This window comes from Serinus canaria, chromosome Z (assembly GCF_022539315.1).
Source record: "Serinus canaria isolate serCan28SL12 chromosome Z, serCan2020, whole genome shotgun sequence".
Lineage (NCBI taxonomy): Eukaryota > Metazoa > Chordata > Aves > Passeriformes > Fringillidae > Serinus > Serinus canaria.
In genome coordinates, this window is record NC_066343.1 from 49,882,517 (window position 1) to 49,903,245 (window position 20,729).

The 20,729-nt window shown below is 43.3% G+C and overlaps 1 protein-coding gene across 2 annotated transcripts in view; it reads right to left on the reverse strand.

The window, feature by feature from the left end:
- KANK1 (KN motif and ankyrin repeat domains 1) overlaps positions 1–20,729 on the reverse strand; it is a 129,042-nt gene that overhangs the window by 98,633 nt on the left and 9,680 nt on the right. Inside the window, exon 2 of one of the 2 annotated variants that reach the window (XM_050986764.1) lies at positions 7,195–7,300. The exons of the other annotated variant lie outside the window; for it this stretch is intronic. The gene's annotated coding sequence lies outside the window, so the exon portion shown is untranslated. The remainder of the gene's footprint in view (positions 1–7,194; positions 7,301–20,729) is intronic. 2 annotated transcript variants of the gene reach the window in all.

Consider the following 20,729-nt stretch of genomic DNA (forward strand, 5'->3'; position numbering starts at 1 on the left):
TAAAAACCCAGTAACTGTTCAGTTCCAAAGGCTAGAACCAGGACACGGCTTGAGCCCCAAATGAACTAGTAACAATGTTGGGGAATTTTTCCTTTTTGTCAAAGAGGGCTGAATGAAAGTCAGAAATCCTTTGGGACCTAAGACTTACCATGTACCTGACTGTTTTCCACACCAGGTGGAAAGAAGGCTTCTGTTTCACTTTTTACCCCAAACAAATCACAGCATGCATGTGTACACAATCATCTGACTCCTACACATCCAAGCATGACCAAAATGAAAAACACTACACCGAAAAAATGGGTACATTTTTTCCCTTAGGGAAAGAACAAACCACATCTAACAGGTATTAATAAAAACACTAAACATCAGAAAACATTCTGTTACAATGGGTATTTAAAATAATATATGTAACACTAAGCAAAATTTTAATCTGTACAAAACAGATGTATGTATCTCACATAAAAAAGTAATTGTTCTTCTAAACTGCCTCACAAATGGCAATCTCATTTTATTTCCAGCCAGAAAATTTACTAAGTGATTAGCATAACTGAGTATTGAGCACAAAAAGAAAAGCAAAACTGAAAACAAACATGGTTAAGTGGAGATATTGAATATACAGCAGGAGTCCATTTACTGGTAAAGTTGAAATTTTTACATAAAGTTTCAACCTTCATAACATTTTAGATTTAAGCTAAAATTGCTATGCAACAGATAGTCAAGTCCCTAAGACATGGTGTGAATTTTTAACAAAAGGCCCACATCTCACGGAGTACTTTGCTAGCCTGACAAGTCACCAGATGGGTAACACATGTATTCCATCTCCTCTCCTTTTCCATTCTAGCACTGTTGGACACCTCCACCCACACGCTCCTCCAAAACACACACTTCCCTCCAGCAGACAGCAGCCTGATTCACTTATCTAAAGAGGAACTTATGCTGGCCTGAGAAAACACCAGCCCCCTCAACTGCAAGGACATGCCTAGATTGCTTATTGAGATATGCCTCAGATGTTGTGTCCAACAAGCACTGCTAAGTCAGCTAGAGGTGTCCTGTGTAGCACCAGAGGGATAGCTGCATTCTTGGTGTGAAGGAGACATTTTTTTAAAATAAATTTGAATGTAACATTTTCCGTGGTGAAGGCACTATTTCCTGGTGAACATGTTCTACATTTTGGGACAGGAAAGCCTCTAAGTAGTCGAAAGCACTATTCAGCCTTGGTACATTTCACTGACATAAGTTTCATAATTACTAAAGGAAATAACTAAGGCTGTGTCTGGGCGGCGCAAAGCACCATGCTAATTACCCCTTCAGAGACACTAATTAATCCAGGCAGGGCACCACAGTAACATGACTGCTCCGCCTTGGGAATCTCACAATGTTGATGTATTGCCACTTGGACACCCGCCTCCCACCCCAAGCAGTCTCTTGCACATGAAGGAGTCTTACACCAAAGATGAGCCCTCCATAGAGGGGTGTTTCCTCTCAGGAGCTGTGTGTTTCATTGAACTCTACCACCTTCAGCACACAATACTGAGCTGTTCACTGCACCAGTTCAAAACCGTAAAATAATCGAAAAGCAATTACTGAGCATCCTCAATCACTGAGCATCCTCGGCTGCTAGGAGCAATGTGAGAGGGTATACCCACAGACAGTATCCGGGGCTCCAGAAGAAAAGGTTCAGGTCAGCATCTCAGAAGAGCTATGTGTAATGGTAATGGCCTGACAACCAGCTGTGGCAATTCACAACACATTTTAACAGACACATTTAAAACTGAGCAAGGAGAAACCCTCTAGCACTAGGGTAAATGTTCTCCATTTAGTAAGCTCCAGGTAGCAGGTAATAGTGTGATTGTTAGCAGGGCAGAAGTTAAATTGTTGCCAAAATGACTTTGTTTTCAGCTTTCTGGAGATAAAAGGAGTCCTGAGCAAAAGCCAGAACACTTTATCTACTGTACCTGATGCCACCTCTTGGTACGGAGACATGCTCTTCACGTACTTCAAATGGACTTTGATCTTCTTTTAAATTGTTAAAACACATACAATAAGGAATAATGTACCCAGCGGTAGCTTAAAGCACCTGTCCCAATAGGAACTGGTTTTTGAACCACCAGAGAGCAAGAGGGAAGGGGGAACACCTGATACACAATACAACCTGCAGCAGAAGACAGCCTCCTATCTATCCACAATAAACAATGAAAGACACAGAAGGGATATTCCATGTGGCACAAACAAACCACAGTCAGAGAAGTACTGCTATGCAGAACAGATAATTTCAGATACTGAAGAGCCCCTATCCAGTCCCCTCTTCTCCCCATAAATACTTATTTAAAAATGAGTAATTTCTGAGACAATCCTGTTCTTACAGACTCTCTCAAGAGACACAGACCTTCTGCAGAACACAGTCCGGTGAATTCAGGATTTACTGAAGTGAGATAGCTCACGTTGCAGGTAAATGGTATGCACCAGCTCACCTAGAAGCTGGCAGGCCAGGCTGGCTTCTCACATGTCTGTCAGCTCTGCGCAGAGGTCACAGCACAAGGAAAGACAGCTTCACCTTGGGTTTGTGCCCTAGTGTTCAGAAGTTGGTGACTGGTTTCAGCACGTAGGCTGTTTCTTGTAGCAAAATCACGGGGACAACTGTCTAACAGAGTGTACTGCCTTAAGACAGGGAGAAATCACATAGATTAAACAGTATCAAGAGTCCTTGAGATTTTCATGCTCTCAGCAGAGAGGACAAATGCTCAAATAAGTCTGCCAGATGCAGCACAGGTGAATAAAACACTATAAAAAGCACAACAATTCACTTATGAGTAATTAAATTGTATTTGATAAATAGGTGTTAAAGTAGCAGTTTACACACTTACAAATACTTCAGCCCATGAAAAAATAGAAGGGTGCCATAAAAGACACATTTGCTACCCAAACCATTTTAAAAATATTCACAAATGTAGTCAAAACATACGGTGTACATCTGAGTTTAACACTTCCTAATAAAAGGCTCTCTCCTTCAAAATATTTTTTTTACCTACAGGCTGAATGTGAATTGTACACAGTAAAAGTGGCAATATAGGTGAACATGTCAGTCTCCAAACAACAGCTAGTCAAGGTGGTGACAAAACCCAGCAAGCCATAAAAGCGTGCGCTGAATCTTAATAGATTTAGCTGCCACGTCAGGTGAAGTTAACTCAGCATTCAGTGACACCCAGAGGTCAGACACATGTCCCACTCCCTCCTCCAGAACCTTCCCTACAGGAACTGTGGAGCTGGGCCTTGTGAGAGGACACCTTTGCTTGGTAGGACAAACAAGACTCTGACACAACCACCACTGCAATGGAGTGCTTCAGCTGGCAGACAGAGATCTGAGTCTCAACCAGAAATGGGCAAAGAAACAGAACAAACAACAACCAAGGCTGCTGCCAGAGCTGAAGCCTCACTGACAGTGCTAGAATTCACCCAGGACTTTCTTTTCTCCATCTGCAGGGACACTGCTACTCTTGGATGTCACTTATATAGGGATTCACACACAGTGACTGAGGAGATAAAGTCATTAACACACCCAAGTTTTGTTTGTGAGGATTTTTTTTTCCCACAAATGCCCATGTGCATGCAGACATAATTCTTTGTTCTCTGACTGCAAAACTAAGCTACCAAAATTAGTCCAGATTAAAGACATAGTGAATTTTCTATGGCTCTAAAGCAGGATGTCTTTAACAAAGCCAGTTTAGATGGGATACTTGGCATTTGGCAAGGAATGGAGGGAGAAGAGGGCGTCACAACAGAAGCACTGATGTGAAGTTACCTAAAAAAGTGGTTCAAGAAAGAAGGAAAACTGGAAAGACCCTCAGCTACACATCTTCTCCTTTTAAATTTCCTTCATACACCAATTATGTCCTGTACTGCATCTCTTATCCAGTTATATCCTTTGCTTGTTTACATCACCACATCATAAATTACTGCAGATAAGCAACAACAGACCTGATGAATCTGTGCTTGCTTCCTTAAGGCAAGTAGAGATTAGGAAAGGGCATGAAGGTATTTATTTTGTCTTGCAATGAAAAGGAATTGCAAAGGTGGGAAATGAAACTGAAAGGGATCATAAAACCCTTATCTTGCTTGCCTTATTCCCAGGTGAGACACATGATGCTCCTGAGGAGAGCCACTTGCTTACTCCTCTGGTCCCATCTCAGCTGGACAAGGAGAGGAAGGGAGGGAAAGGGGCCTGGAAACTTTTAGAAGGCAGAAGATATTTCACTAGATATATTACCCTTTAAAATTCAGTTGAAGATGTAGAATTGATAGATATGATCTCCAGGAGCAGAACTGAAACACTAATAACCTTTATGACTCCCAAAAATGTTTAGTTGCTAGATTTCAAGTGACAAAAGCGAGTATCTCTAAAAACTCCTCTTTGCACTATTTCCCCATCCTCACAGAATATGATAACATTCCCCAAATGTCAGTCATCACCACACATCTTCCTGGGCATAACACAGCTATAGCTAACAACAGGCAGCTGGTCATGCTAGCTAGAAGCATGTCCAGAACCTGCATCTTCGGGAATTCCTGCCCCTCACATATCCATCTCCATATCTGGGCCTAAAGGCAGAAGCTCCCCTTAATTAGGGACAGGCAACATCCTGAGAGCTGGAGTCAGAATGAAAATCAACGACAGAGCTCACATCTTCCTCTGGCACCAAGTCAAAACCCTGGACCAGGTCACTTCTTTGCAGCTTGGGCTTTCCATGTGCATGTTACCTAGCTTCCTTAGGGGATTTTCAAGTGGATCTTATGACCATCTTCCTCGTGATATTCTAAAGTTTATATTCCTAAAGGATGGGAATTTTGGAAGGGCTGTGGTGGACTAGTGTTCAAAATGCAGCACTGTTTGGGAATGATCCTCAACACTCTCCACACACTCCTGGTAACAGCTCTGTGGAAGTTATGACACTGAACCAAGATGAGGAAAAAAAAGTCTCCATCATATTTTCAGCCTAAAGCTCTGAAAACACAATGAATTTATGAACCCCAGGCTGCACAGGGCTGTTGGGTGGCACACTCCTCACTGCAGCAGACTGCAACGAAAAAGGGTCCTCAGAAGTTGCATATCACTCAGGGCCATTGTCATGGCAATACTGTTTCCCTTGTACAAAAAGAAAAAAAAAAACAGATATGACAGCCGTCTCATCAGATGTTCTGAATCAATTGCTTGAAGAACAGCTAAAAATAAGGTCATTCTGAATTTATCTCTGTGAAGCAAACTAATCCAGAACAACTACTGTATGTTCCTATGCCTTCAAGAGCACTGTGTTCTAGACAAAAGAGTAAACCAGACATTTTACATGAGAGATGGCAGACAAAAAAAAGCACTTCCACGTATTCAATAACCAGGAAAATTAAATAACCAAGTATTTTGCCTCCAAGGAAAAGGACACATTCCCCAGAGTTCTACCACCAGCTCTCAACAGAACAGCTTTGCCCAATTAAACTTCAAACCCAGCCATGGTAATACATTTGTTGGTGTCCCCAGGAAACCAAGCAGCTTGTCCTAGCATACGGAAGACAAAGAGGAGAAGCAGGACACAGGTAGTGGTGGTCGGGATCTTCTCTTCTGAAACTTACCATGGCTTGCATATTCAGCAATGGCATTGATCAGGAACTCTACTACATGCAGCACACACAAATGGCAATATTTTTGGAATCATAGATTGGTTTGGCTTGGAAGGGACATTAAAGATATCTAGTTCCAATCCCCCTGCCATGGACAAGGACACCTTTCACTAGACCAGCTTGGTCCAAGCTCCAGTCTGCCCAGCCCTGAACATTTCCAGGGATGGGGCATCCACAACTTTTCTGGGCAATCTGTTCCAGTGTTCTACCTCCTCCTGTCCCCCCAACCCCACCCCCACCCAGGAAAGAATGTTTTCCTCATATTTAATGCAAACCTACCTTCTTTCAGTTTTAATCCATTTCCCCCATCCTGTCACTACACGCTCTTGTAAAAAAAACCCTTCCATCTTTCTCACAGGCTTTCTTCAGATACTGAAAGGCAGCAATTACATCAACCCAAAGCCTTCTCTTTTCCAGGCTAAACAATCCAAATTCTTTCAGCTTCTCCTCATAGGACAGGGTTTCCAACCATTTTAGCACCTTAGTGCCCCTTCTCTGGAGTCACTCCAACAGTTCCATGTCCTTCCTGTGCTGGGACCCCAGAGCTGATGCAGCACTGCAGCTGGGGTCTCAGCAGAGCAGAGCAGAGGGGCAGAATCCCCTCCCTGCCCTGCTGCCCACACTGCTTTGGATGCAGCCCAGGACACATTTGGCTCTCTGGGCTGTGAGTGCCCATGGCTGGGTCAGGTCCAGCCTCTTATTCAATAATATTCCTATCCTTTCTGCCAAAAAATAAGTGAATCTGTCCTTATAATACTAATACACTCTCTCTCTCCACATACAGAACACCACTGCCCCTCTCCAAAACCTTGAACACTAGATTTTCATGCTCCAGCTCACGGGCATTAAAGTTATAGTCTAACAACAATCTTTCAAAGTAGATGGTGGAAAACACGTGTATGCACATTGTGATTGTCAGTGTATGTTTCTCTTGAACTGCTAAAAAATGTCACCTGCAAGCAAAAGTTCTGTCTTCCCACACAGTGCATGAAACATGAAGGTCAGTAACAATGTGAACCACAAACAATTCTGTCTGAGAAGTTGTAGGTTCCCATCTGCGAGGGCAGCCAGCAAAAGGCAGGGGAGGCAGAGCACGGAATGGAAATGCAGATGAAAAAGTCAGCACAAGCTTTGCAATGCTGCTTTACCCTCAGCATACCTGCAGGTAGTCCAGGTCACCATGGATGAAAAATCACCAGCAATTTAATTTTCGTCCCACCACCGCTTCTGCTGGGCAGAATTTGACTTGTGTGGGACTGCCTGTGTTGCTGCAGCAGTTTGCAAACAGTTTGTGCACCATAAAGAGACACCGGCCAGGCACACACACACTTTAATACTGCTTCGACATTAAGTACTGCTGTTCAAAAACAAATCACCACTTCAAGCCACAAGTTCTCTCCCATTTGGATATATTTTAAATAGTCCATTAGACTGTAAATCCAAAACCTACCCAGTGATACAAAACCGATCTGATTTCACTATTTCCTGAAAGAGAAAAAAAAAAAAAAAACTGTATTAAAAACTTACAGCGCTGTTAGTCCACCGTTTCTCTCTGGCACCCGGTACATTATTTAACTGCAATGCCTGTAACAGTAACTTGACCTCTCTGGGAAGGTGGGCGGTATTATTCAAGCTGAAACATTAGAAACATGCATAATTACTCTGGGTATTCGCCACACATTCTTTCATCCGTAAATCAATATGAATGGAAAAGTCACACTGACACCCTAGGCTTAGATCATATCCCAACCATCAATTATGAAAATTTTTCATGAGGTCTCAGGAGAACAAAATTTCTTATGGCCAGAGAAATTGTCTCTAGACTTAACTGTGCATGTTACCAAGATAAAACATCAGCACTGCCAAATCCAAACCAAGACTTCAGCAGCCTAAACTATGAATTCTGAGCTTTCTTCCCCACCACTGTTAACACTGTAATTTTGTTTTCCTTCAACCCCACAAACCCATTGCATCCATTCATATGGCACTTTTAAGGATGCCTGCTGTAGCACCAACCACATCCCATCATTCATCACCCACCCGTCCCTGCAGGATGATGCTTCACACATCTGTGTATTGCCTGCCTGCTCCTCAGCAAACTCAAGGACCTTTGGCAGAGCCAATCCACAGGGCTGGGTGGGATAAAAAACCCACTGGAACATAAACAGGCAGATGAAGCATGAAGAAAAGAGACCATGCTTGTCCCTGACTCCAGAGGCATCCACTTCTTGCTTCACAGCTGCCTATACTCATGGCAGTTCCCCCTTCACACCAAGCACACCGAGTGTCCTCTCTATATAGCCTTGTCTTCCTTTCAAGGACAAAGCAGCAATCGCCTTCCAAGTTTTGGGTGGCAGAACCACCACTGAGAAAAATGAACTACTACAAACCAATATTCGCAGCTGGGGCTGTGAAATATACAACATTTTCAGTATTTTTAAGGTTTTCAGTACTTCTAAAGACTAACAACACAAAATGCCTTTTTATTTTTGAAGAGGGAGAAAATGCTGTTCGCAAGACACAAGAACTGCACACACATGCCAAATAGCAGTCTACTCTAGCTAAGTTCTCATACTCCTCAAAAGTATCTAGCTACACTCAAGACCTAGCTGCACTCCTGACCAAGTAAGATGCAGCAATACCGACAGCTATTCTGAACCCAATGCCCCTGAACTTATTTTGATACCAACACCTTCATGTTGCTGTTCTGGGCAACTGACCTGACTAACCCTTTGCTTACAATGGAACTTCCAGGGTTCTTGATTCAGCCCATTTAACTCCTGGTGCTCGGCACAAATATATGTGGAATACAAGGTATTAATTTCAGCTAATTCCCCAGGCATTAAGGACAATGCATGCATCTGGAACACTGTACCATCAATGATGCATGACTAATTCTGGAATCATTCTTCTGTTTTGTTTTTCGAGCAGTCCAGCTCCCTGCATCTTGTTCATCATCCCTGATCTTGTTCATCATCACATGCTTCCAAAACTTTGGAAATCATAGCAATGCACACAGTGAAGCACCTCTTGATATTTTAAGTCAGATTTTGTACTGTCAACAATGTGTTTTCCCCTTTATGTAGAATAACCATGTATATCAGGGAATACAAGGTGCCACAGCAACCTCATAGAAAGTAAAATTTCAGGGCAGTATTTTCCACATGTATTTGAAATCTCAAGATAATGAAAACTGGTCGGTTTGTTTTTGGAAACAATGGTTTATGCGGAGTGTAACAACTGCGTACTTTCTTACACACCAATGAAAAATGTAGACAGCTTTATTTTGAAGATTCTCTCCCTCTTCCACATAAACTAAAAAATAATTAAATGATGACAGAGTGACCATCTTAAGCATTACCTAAAAGATCTGTTCAAAGAGTCTGAGGTATGCAATGAAAATGCTTTAAGTCAAACAGAAGTGGCTTGTGGTAAAGAGAGGAAACAGAACAAAGATCTGAGTTTGCATCAAATGTTGCTTGTAATCATTTAATTTCCACTGCTTAAGAGAAGGAATTTTTCCAGTCTGTTTCAGTATTTGCTATTCCAGTAAACACAAATAAAGGGAAAAGTCAACATTACGGTTTTCCAGTTTCAAAGTCATTTGATAACAACCTTCCCCAAGTCACTCTCCTGGGAAAGAGCTGCTAGAGAACAGAGCTAATTAGGGCTTGTCAGTTAAGCTCTCTCTCCTGCTTTGTTCAGAAAACCTGGACCAATAGCTTATCCATGGATAGACCTGGGGGCCTTTCACAAATATTTTGTATTCCACAGCAAGCTTAGGCACATTGCATAAACATCTGGAGCACGAGCTAGAAACATTAACATCTCCCTGCTCTGCCCTGCAGCGAGTGCTTTCATGACACTTTCATCAGCAGTGACAGAAAAAAACCCCAGTATTATTGTGGGCTTCTATCCAAAAAAATGTTGCCATGTATAGTCTGTCTGTATGTCTGTATGAGGATTTGGGGTAAAAGGAAGGAGGGGTAATTCAGGTGCATAATACAAGTGTTCCAGTCTTCCCTCTCAATACCTAAGGTCTGAGAGAAAGAAGGAAAGATCCTTTTATCATTATTAAAAGAGAGGCTATTTCCAGAATGACTGGAGACTAAGCTGCTTTGGGGGGAAACAGCACTGAAAATAAATATGTTCATATTTTCCCTGCAGGTGCAGTCCAGCTTGGAGGTGCTCTTAGCATACAGAAGTTAAGACAAAGACAAATCATCCTGAGGTACTCAGGCACCACCCCAGACCAAGAGCACAGAGAAAACCACAGACACGGCATGAAACAGGGCCACCTACAAAATGTCCCTGCTCTGTTGACCATGCCAGGGCCAATGACCAATAAACCAGCCGCTCCCCACAGAGCAGATACTTTGATACCATATTTCACAGTGTAGCTGGATTGAAGCAAATAATCTACTTGCTCTGGGAGCCAGGTTATATATAAGGAGGGAAAGGCACAGTTCTCTCTAGCATGCTTTCCCCAAAGTCCTAGAACAGCAACATCTGTGCCTTCAGTTTTCTGCAGTTCTGCAGGCATCTCTGCAGTCTATCAAGCCTAACCAGTGGACAATTTTTGTGTATTTATTCTTCAAATCTCTAGTGCTGTACCTTACCGTCCATTACAGCAAGTGGATAACAGCTGCAGTTTAGCTACCTCAAAATATAACCAGGGAAACAAAGTCTCACTCTTCCCTGCTACTCCACAGGAGAGCACTGAAGGCTTCTGGTACGAAAGACAAAAGCAATAGCAAACAACCACTGTGATAAACCACCATTCACATTTTACTCCAAGGAATAGTAATTAGTCATTTAAAAATACACAAAATCCATGCATGTGTTAAACATGAAAGAAGCTGTCCTGAGAGCTCTGAGATGCTCTGAGATCACATTTCAAAGCACTGCAGCATCATTCTGTTAATCTTCTAGGAAAAGCAGCATGGATATTCCGCTGCAATGTAATTAAGGCAGGAATTCCAGCTCCTCCATTGTGACCTTCACAGAAACTCCAGGGGTCAAGAGTAGTAGTCTGTACCCTGCTACAGTGCTAATATAGCTGTACTATAAACAAAAAACCTCCTGCAACAAGAGTACCAACAAGTTGCAGGGGAGTAAAGGGGGGACATGTAGATAAACTCAAACACACACTGCCACAAAACAGCTTCTACCACAAGTGTAAATGAAAAGTTGTTTTTCTAAAGGTAGTCACAGGAATTTCATTTTTACTGTGTAGGTGGAAAAAGGTTGACATATTTACTTTCATGTTTTATTCTCAACAAATATCCATGCTTATCAAAACAGTAATTAAAGACTTGCTTTCTTGGAGCAATGCTTAGTGAACAAAATGAGGCCAAGGGAAAGGCGACTGTTCCCGCTGTAACAGTCAAGTTATACACAGAGAGCGAGGGTTTGGAGAAAGTTGGGGGTTTTAGCCCTTGAGCCACAGTCACTCCCTGGTGAAGCTTCACGGGCACAGGCAAAGCTGCAGCCTGCAGTGGCACTGCTGATTGTCACACTGCAGCAGTCCCTTTGTCCCCAACACCTCCCAGCAGTGACCGCCAAGGACTGCACCAGCCAAAGGACAGCAGGGACAGGCAAAGTGCGTAAGGTGGGAATGGCAACACCCAGCTCTGCAAAGACCCTGGCTGGTGGAAGCTTTAACTGAACTCTACCCAGAATGCTTGGCATAAACTTTCTGGGGTGGGTCAACGTGAAATCAAGAAAAGAGATAACCAGGTAGGCTTTTTTCTCATTCTTACCCCTTGCAATCTGAGAACAGTGAAAGCGAATACCACCTAGCAAGAAGGTTGCTAATTAATTCCTCCTCACCCAGGCATTGCAAAGCTTCTAGCTGCAGAGTACGTGCTTATCTACGAATAAGCACTCGATAGCACTGTAAGGACTGGCTTCCTTTGTTTTGAAAAATGCCATTGAAAAGACACAACCACCTCAAGATTTTCTCTATCAGCAGTGAGAAAGAGTGAAAGTAAAGCACCATTGCTCTTGCCTGACTAATTTACAGGGCACCATGCTACCTTGCACAGTGAGTTTGGTGGGTGGTCAGCATGCCAAAGGCATAGATGTTTTCAAAGGTGTAATGAGAGGAGATCTCGTATCTCTAAGTCGAACAAGTTTCCCCGAAATAAACTATTTCTGAACAAGTTGCAACAGGGTAGAGATGCCTTGCTGTAAGGGCAGGACCAGAATGCAGTTGCAAGTGACATGCCAGTTTAAGACATGGGTAGCTAACACACTTTAAAACCAAGGAACCAACAACAACTCTCTTGTTTTAAGTGTCAGTTATCTTGGATCAAAGGCTAAAAAAAAGCTGCTTGGATATAGCAGTAAAACAAGACATGAGTCACACAGAAGAAACAATGGAAAAACACTCCACAAAAAGAGTTCAGCACACTTTTCTCACTATGAATCTCAGACATTGTGCAAAGACTGCTCAGTTAGTACCATCACAACACAAATAACAGAAGTACCAATAGCAAAAGGCAAAACTCTGGGCTGTCATTAGGCAGATACATGCAGAAGTCAAGTATTCTCTGAAACATCTGCACTCAGCTGTAGCATTTTGGAGTGGCAAAGGGACACCACGATCATTAAAAATGTAAATAAAACATCCACCGGCCTGAACAAAGACTCAATAATCCCACATATGTTTCTCCTTTTCATTCAGTTTATGACTGAGATGTCCCTCATTTTAGCTAGAACAAAAACCATGGAGTTTCTTAAATTATTATTTTGGATTTGTTTTTTTTTTTTTTATGAGGAAGGACAAGCTACAAGCTTGTGCCACACCCAAAGACCTCTCATCTCATTGCCCTTTTTCAGCTACATCAGCAGCTCCCAGCACTTCTCTTCATCTTTGCTATACCCAGAGAGAAGCAGGAGCACCAAGACCATGTCTTCACAACTGCATGAGTACAACTGGGCAACAGGCCAACTGGACAAACACAGGCAATGGAAACGATCTTTTTTGTGTGTTATTACCCTCTAGATACACAGAGATCAATGCACTGGAGATGTGCAGCCTAGCAAGCTGTGCTTTCTCGCACAAATTTTTTATCCCTTTGTCCCCATCCTTTGCTTTATACCTACCCACACAGCAATTTCAGCTGCCTATTTTTTCCTGGAAAAAAAAATATAGTTTCAGGTCTTACAGCACACAAATTTCATTGAAATCTGAGAAGCAAGAATGCTCTGCTTTGTTTGAACCTGAAGACACCTGCAGCTCAGTCTCAGGTGAGCAAGTCAGAGCCAACAATAAGAAAATGAAAATGTCAAGGACCAGGTACTTCCTTGAAACAAAACAGACTTTGTGCTGGGCAAACAACAGGAATACTATTTGATCTGCTTTCTTTCCTTTTAAAGGAGAGACGTTCATTATAAGACGCATCATTCTAGGTTAATGAGTCCCTCTCTTGAAGCTCTTCTCTGACAAACTGACTGGCTTGTAGCCCTACTTTGGACAAGAAATCAGGAAGAGGTCACTTAAAAGACCCTGAGGATGCAGCAGGCTGGATCAAGAACACTGATATCCACAACACAGGTCGGGGAAGCAGCTGCCCTCTGGTCGATTACCAGGCATTTCACACCAAGGCTACTCCATCTGAAGAACATTACAAAGAACAAAAGGCATAGGGACCCATTTCCTACTACAGTGTGTTACTTCTTCTCAAAAGCAGTAAAATGCCCCGGATTTGAGTGTAAGAATGAGGGTGAGTCCTTCTGTACTTGGAAAAAACACACTTGTGCACATTGCTTCCTTTCATGCTGTGTACATCTCTACTTGGCATGGCAAGCTGTTGCAAGATGACTCAGCTTGTTAATGATTAACATCTCACTTTATGTCTTTTCTGTGTGCCTCGATCCAGCTCTTCTCACATCCATCAGGCATCCTGACACCATGTATTTCTTTCCATTTTGCCCTCGGGTGTACCAGACAGACAGGAACTCAATAGCCCAGAGCTCACCAAGTACCACCAATCTTCTTCTCCCTTCTCCAGAACACAAACCCCCCTCCTTCAAGCTACACAGTGCTGCAGCACAAGCCATTCACATCCCCAAAGGCACTGCAGGCAGCAGAGCTCGGTTTGCCCCACCAGATTTCCATGCCCTCCTTTCCTTCCATACGGAGTCAATAAGAGGTGTCAGATGCCTGAGAGATACCAGCAGCTGAGCCACCATGCAATGCATCATCCATTTGTTTCTGGAGAGCAGGGCCTGGCCTTCCTGCCCAGAGGGGGTGTGTGTTCCCCACATTCCGGGTGGGAAATTACTTTGGGGTGGCTGAGAAACATGGTGCTTCAAATCAGAGAGCAGGAAAAGAAAGTGTAACTCACATTTTGGGTATGTTTCACCCAAACACAATTTTTATAGAAAAAAAAATCCAATTGGTTCCCAAATATTGAAGAGAATGTGTCCATCCTTCATAATGGCACTGCTGTGTTGAATAGTCATCTAGAGCTGTGTGCTCTCATGGACAAAAGGAATCACCACCTCTCACCCCCAAGAAACTTTCCTGTGAAAGCTTCTGAAGAGTGATGTTAGCCAGCCACTAGCTCACTGCCTTGCACCCTGACCTCCGCCCTCCCACCTTCTCCTCAGGCATCAACACACCCGTACTCAGCTTTATTTCCTCACAGAACACATTCCCCAGCTGAAGACCACCTCCACCTGTGCCTGCAGCTCATGCTTCTCCCACCAGCACTGGCAGCTGCACAGACAGGCACACACCTGTCCCAACAACAGTGCCCTAGCTGTGTTCTAGGGAACAATGGAATCCCAGGCACAGCATCTCACCCCTTCTCTCACTGTACTCTCACAGCATGACATTGCCAATAAAATATTTGCAGACACACAAGCTGTGAACACTGTCAAGCCCTCCCAGGGGTTCTTACTTCACTGCATTTTTGCATGGCACAGGGAGCACCCGTAAACCCTGCAATTCCCAGAAGCCCTTAGAGCAGTGCACAGGAGAAGTCTCATCTCCACAGTGTCACAAAGCCTCCAAAGGCCAACACAGTGCCAAGTGACATGCAACTGTCTTTCAGAAACAAAGGCAGAAGATTTTTTTACAATTCTGAATTGTAAAAAAAGCAGAATTCTACAATTCTGCTTTCAGAATTGTATCAGGAGATGAGCTAAAAGTCCTTTTGCCATCTGCATGCAACTTACTGGCACACCTGGTCTAATTTCCAAATGTGATCTCTAACAGTCCATGCAGGCTGCTCAGTAAAATTAGCAGTGTCCACCCCGGTTTTATTCGGGTTATAACCAAAAATCACTCCTGTGCAAGGATCGCCCCGTCCCAATAAATACCAGACAATATTTACATATGCGTCAAAGCTACAGTTTGGCAAAAAAAAAGTTAATTCACCCAAGAGTGCTTTGATCCTCTGACAAATCATTTCCTGATTAAAGCTGAAACAACAAAAAGGACTTTGGACACTAACCAGCTGTCACACTTGTGTTGTGAGCTGGCACTAAATCCCACAAAGCCTGGGAGGAAAGATTTAGGTGGTGGGAGGGGAGCAAACGGTCCATTTGCATTCACAGCATGAGCGAAGTTCCTTCCAGAAAGGCAATTCCTTCTCTTGCTACCTATCTGAAGCAAGCTAACAGAACAGGGTCCCATTAAAACTCATCAAAAGGAAAGTAAGCAACTGCAGGACACTCTGGCAGTACTGAAGTATTGCAAAACTTTTTGGATGTACTACAGCTGGGGGCATTGTGTGTTAGAAGAGTTTTTTGTTTTGGCTTTTTTTGCTTTGCTCTCCTCTCCAAAGGATGTTTAGAAACTGAAAAATTTCCAAATGCAATGACCCATTCGACTTAGCTGAGTGAGACAAAAACAAAAAATGAGCTTAACAAAGATCTGAGACAGCAGCTGGGAAAAGTGAAGGCAGAGCTGAGGTTTAGTAGTATCTCCTTTATTCCTAAACCGAAGCATTCAGAGCTGCACTCCTAACCATAAAAAAAAAAAAAAAAAAATTCCTGATGCTAGCAGACTTCTTTCAACATTCTTCATCAGATTGTCCCCCAGTTATTAACATTTTCCCATGCTTCTACTGGCAAATATAACATCTGTCAATTAAAAAGAAATGCAGTTTGGGGGGTTGCAGATTAGAAGCATATTTTGCTACATAGTTCTGCTATGATGAACTCTTAATTAAAAAAAAAAAAAACAAAAAACAAAAACCAAAACCCAAACATTATTAATCCAAGGTGTTGAAAGAAACAGTCCACAAAACTAAATAATTTCATCCAAACTTCAGCCTCATTTTAACTGATGTGTTTTATTACCAGGCTTTGAGAAATTGGTTCTACAATATCATTAAACCCATAGGCCATAATACACAAAATAAAAAAGAAGAGACTGATTAACCCTTGAGATGGTCTTGGTATGTTGGTGTTTATTAACATACTTTTACTGGTGATGTCATGGAATTGAACTCCTGAAATCTCTCTCTCCTTGTGACAGACTTGTTACTTTTCTATTCTTTCTCATTAGAACAAGTTTTCTAAGCAGGCAACTCTCAGATGTGCTGCTCCACCTGCCACCTGCCTACTTCCAACGAGATCAGTATCTTCAAACTTCGAAGCACAAAGGGACCAACTCGATAAAACTCCTGCCTGGCACTTTGAACTGCCTAACACCAGATCCAGAGCTGACATTACGGCAAGCCTTTCACAGGGCTCTGTTGTGATGCAAATAAAGTACAATCCCCAGACACAAAAAAGTCATTAAACCGGAATTAGGAGTTATAAGGAGCTGGCAAACTGAAGGAAAAATCTGGGTTAAAAGGAACACCAAACAAAGAAAGTGGGAACGGGCTGACAGCAAACACAAGGAAACAGGTATGGACCGCAGTGCTCCGCAGCCAGCAGCTCCCGCCGCAGGCTCAGCCGGCTGGGCTTCCGCAGCGTGAGCTGGGCATTCCCATCACCCTTCTCCCCCAGGAGGGACAGACTGCGCCATCCAGCCCTGCCCGTGGGCTGAGCGCACCGACAGCGCTGTAACTCCGCAGCCTCCCGCTCAGCTCGGCAGACGAGGCTGATGCCAGCGGCGAGCCAGCTCTGTGAGTGACCTGGAGCCGAGGCCAGCCAAGCTCCCAGCAGCTCCCGAGCTGCTGACCAAACAGGGAATTGAGCAAACTGGGCAACAGCAAACACTCACATGCTATTAGGTCAGGAGTTAAAATATCTCAATGACCTGCAACTTCCATCATGAACAAGGGCTGATAAATGCCAGAGCCTTAAGGAATACAAACTCATCTATAAAAATACCCATCCGGGCTCTGATGCAATTTCTGTCACTTCCAATAGACTGCAAGACAAAAGTAAGGAGGGTTTTCCTTCATACTGAAGAAAAAAAAATAAAAATCATAATGTAAAATTAAGTTTTCAAGAAGGGATCAAGGAAATGGATGGATCTAATGGAGACTTCCTAGAGATCAGAGAGAAGCTCAGCATGTCAATATAGCGAGACAAATACTGCCCCTTTTTTCATTGTAAGAAGCCATGAAGCTAGGAACCCCTTTGCCTGTAACTCCATCTTCAACATCAGCACTAATCACCTCATCCATCAGCACCATCCAGCTTGAGTCCTGCCTGGGCCTTGCAAGATGAATTGCAAATCAATCATACAGCACAACAGCCTTCTTTCCACAGGAGCAAAACATAATTCATACAGGAACAGTCCCAACACAGACTGGGGCTATTCTTGACCCAGAATAGTATTCAGTCCTGTAACAACCAGCTGTGAATTAGCATATTAACAGTGAAAGGAAATCAAGAGATCTGTTAAAAAAAAAAAAAATACATAAATCAGCCTAGAAGAGTGTTCACAGCTAAGAAAACACCAGATTCCAGCAGGAAGCAGGAAGAGCTTAAAAGAGCATGGGTCACAGCCCATGGCCAGAGAAGGCAGTGAGGGGGCTAATCCACAGCTCCCACTACCCAGCTGCAAACAAGAGAACTCACTAAAGCAAGCATGGCACATTTGTGCTGTGACCCCTAGCCACTCTGTGGTTTATCCCTGGTTGTGTTCTGCTGAGAAGACAACAAAAATGCAAGTTCTCAGACACTCAGGGACAAGACAAGGTCATACCAACATTCCTTACCAGAAAAAGTTCTTTCTGCACACTGCCAAGTAGTATGTATACCTTTAATTAGCTACACAAACTTTCTTTGTAATGCTGAGCCTTGAACTTGGTACTAAGAATAGTCCAGTATATCTTCTTTTTTCATTTGCAAACTAGAACATTTTGTAAGACTGCAACAGTCTAAAAAGTCATGGCAGTCACCCACTGCTGCTGTGTTACAGTGAGAGGCAGCTGAATCTTTTTTTTTTTCCCCTCCACTTCTAAGAACAAGAAAAGGAATTGCACTACTGGCTCATTACTCCTGCTCCTGCAACAGCCTCATGAGACAAAGTTCAAAACTAGCAGAAATTTGATGACAGGCTGAAAATGTGAAGCAAAGGACAGTTTCTCAAGAAAAAATTATACTTGTCAGATTAGACAGCGGAGCCTGAATTCTCTCAGAGACAGCTCTTTCACTTCTCCCTTTTATTTCTTCCATTTTCTTCATGGTGACCTCCCCTTTTCGGTATTGTCTTAGAGACTTTGAACAGAGCAAGCATTCAGGGGCAGGGTGAAAGAGGAGGAACAGGCATGACTTGATGGGCACTGAACAAAGTGTGCACTAGATAGAAAAGTTACAGGAAATAAAAGGAGTCCGGAGAGCTGAGACAGAGGAATAGCAAAAGCATGAGAACAGCCAAGATGCTTCACAGACATGTCTGGGCAAACGTTCAAGGCCACGAGGTAGAACTATCAGAAGCCAGGAGTTACATTATGCTTCTTTGTACTCCACTAAAACCTACCCTGAGCAGCTTCAGGGAGGAATCCAGAGGCAATACCACAACTTCCACACAGGGACTTACTCAGAGATGGGTGAAAGCAGCTGTGTTCGACATAATCCCTCTTAATCAATAAGCAGCTGGTAATCGACCTGAGTTAAGATGAGGCAATGGGCACAGATGGGCAATGAACTCTCAAGCTTAGTCATGAGGGTGGCTGGCCAGCATGGATTGGTTAGGGCTGCGCATTGAACATATTTAACCTCCAGTATCAAAACCAGTATTTCTAGCAGGGATATTTTCAGACTCTTCATATCTCTGCAATGCAGTCAGAAACTTTCTGGTAACTCAGAATTTTTCATCTAATTCTCCAAAACCAGCAGGAAGTTGACTTCAATTTTTCTGAGAAGACTGTGCTGAAACCCATATCACCATGAGCTACTTGGGTATCCTGCTCTGAGCACATGATGTTCTCTTTGTGGCAGGCTAAGCAGGTGGGCAGAAGTACCAGTTCAAAGGTATTGAATTTACCTCCATACTCAAGTCAAAACCACTTCAGCCTTGGTCAGCCTCTAGCAAAAGCCAGGATAACATACTGCAGCTAAATCTGTACCTGAAAGCCACCCTTGCTTTAATTAGATTCAGGCAAATCCAGGTCTTTGCAGTCTAGACATGGTTTAGCAAGTGCTTTTATGTGAGTAATTCATTGAGAAAGAACACATGTTAAGTTCTATCTGGAGCTTACCTCAGTTTTGGCAAAAAAATAGCTGGATTTTGACAGGCCAAACACAGCTCAACCTAGCTATTCCAGCATTGGTCCAAGGGAAGATTTTATTTGACAAAGGAAGGAAAATGTTCCTCCTTGGGCTTATGCTTTTCCAAAGTTCAGCCAGCCACAAAAGGTGTTTCCATTCAGAGCAAGAGCAATAAACAGGACAATTTTGCAACACAACACACACATGAATCTTGGGACAATACAGAATACAGACTCCATGCCTTACTTGGGCCCCTCCTGCAGTCTCTAATACTCGGGTTTTAGACAAAGGTCCAGAGATTAATAGAAAGCAAAGAGAAAAAGCACATATGGAGTAACTCCTGCTTCTTACCTGTGGTACAATACACTGGTCACACACCTATTTACAGCAACTTTACACAGGAATGTCAGGGCAGCCTTGTGGCTTGACAAATTCTGCACTGAGAAAGCGTTGAGATGCTCCAGCTCCAACAAAGCCAGTTTGACCAAGCTTTAATAAAGACACAAACGGCTCTTGGCTGACAGAAAATTGTTGGTGGTCCTAGCTGTGTATAAATACATTATAGCTATTTTTTATTTGCTCAAAGAATCTCTGGCTTAGCAGTAGTAAGACATGGGAAACAGCCCCACTGTTTCTGAAGACAGGATGTGCAGGAAAGTGCCTTACATACCCAGCTGGTTCTTCCACAGGGCAACACCAGTATCACAGGCCAGACAGTGCTCTTTGCAAAGAGACTCTCTCAGCACTGATGAAAGGCTAGCTGTAACTGGACATTGTGGTAAAAGAATATTAGGCAGTTCAGTTAACAGTTATACTTAAATGCACCAGTATGCATAGCGCAGCCCATAAATCCTGTCATTTTCACTCAGAGTGGAAGACAATCGCTATTTTCGAAGCATAGTCAGGAGACAACCCCGGCTCACTTTAGTGATGCAAATTAGCAAGTTGCTTGGAGGAAGAGGTGGGGAGGGAAAAACTTTTAACTGAAATTACAATGAAACTTCCACCCTACCCAACAGTGACAGACACCAGCTCCCGCGGGGTCTCCTCCAGGACCTTAACACTCTCCTTCAGCCCGTGCACAGCCAAACCTCTGGCTCCTTATGCCACGCTCTCCTCACTGCTGCATCTGTCATCTCGCTCACTTGCAGTCACCAAAGAGACCCTGTACCATCCAGAACAGCCCCAAGTGTGTTAAACAGGGGGACATAAGCCGCTGCTCTTCCATGAAGATGTAGCTACAAGGAAACTTTTTTTACCAAGCAGGAACAGCCTCCAAAGCAAAACACCATCCCAAATGAAATTCGGCTCAGGAATGTTAGCTATGTGGGCAGGGGGGCTCTGATGGATATAAAGGGAGGACAGGAGCAGGCAGGCTGCTTTCACAACAGTGGTTTCCAGGCCAGAGCAGAGGACCAGCTTAGCCGCCT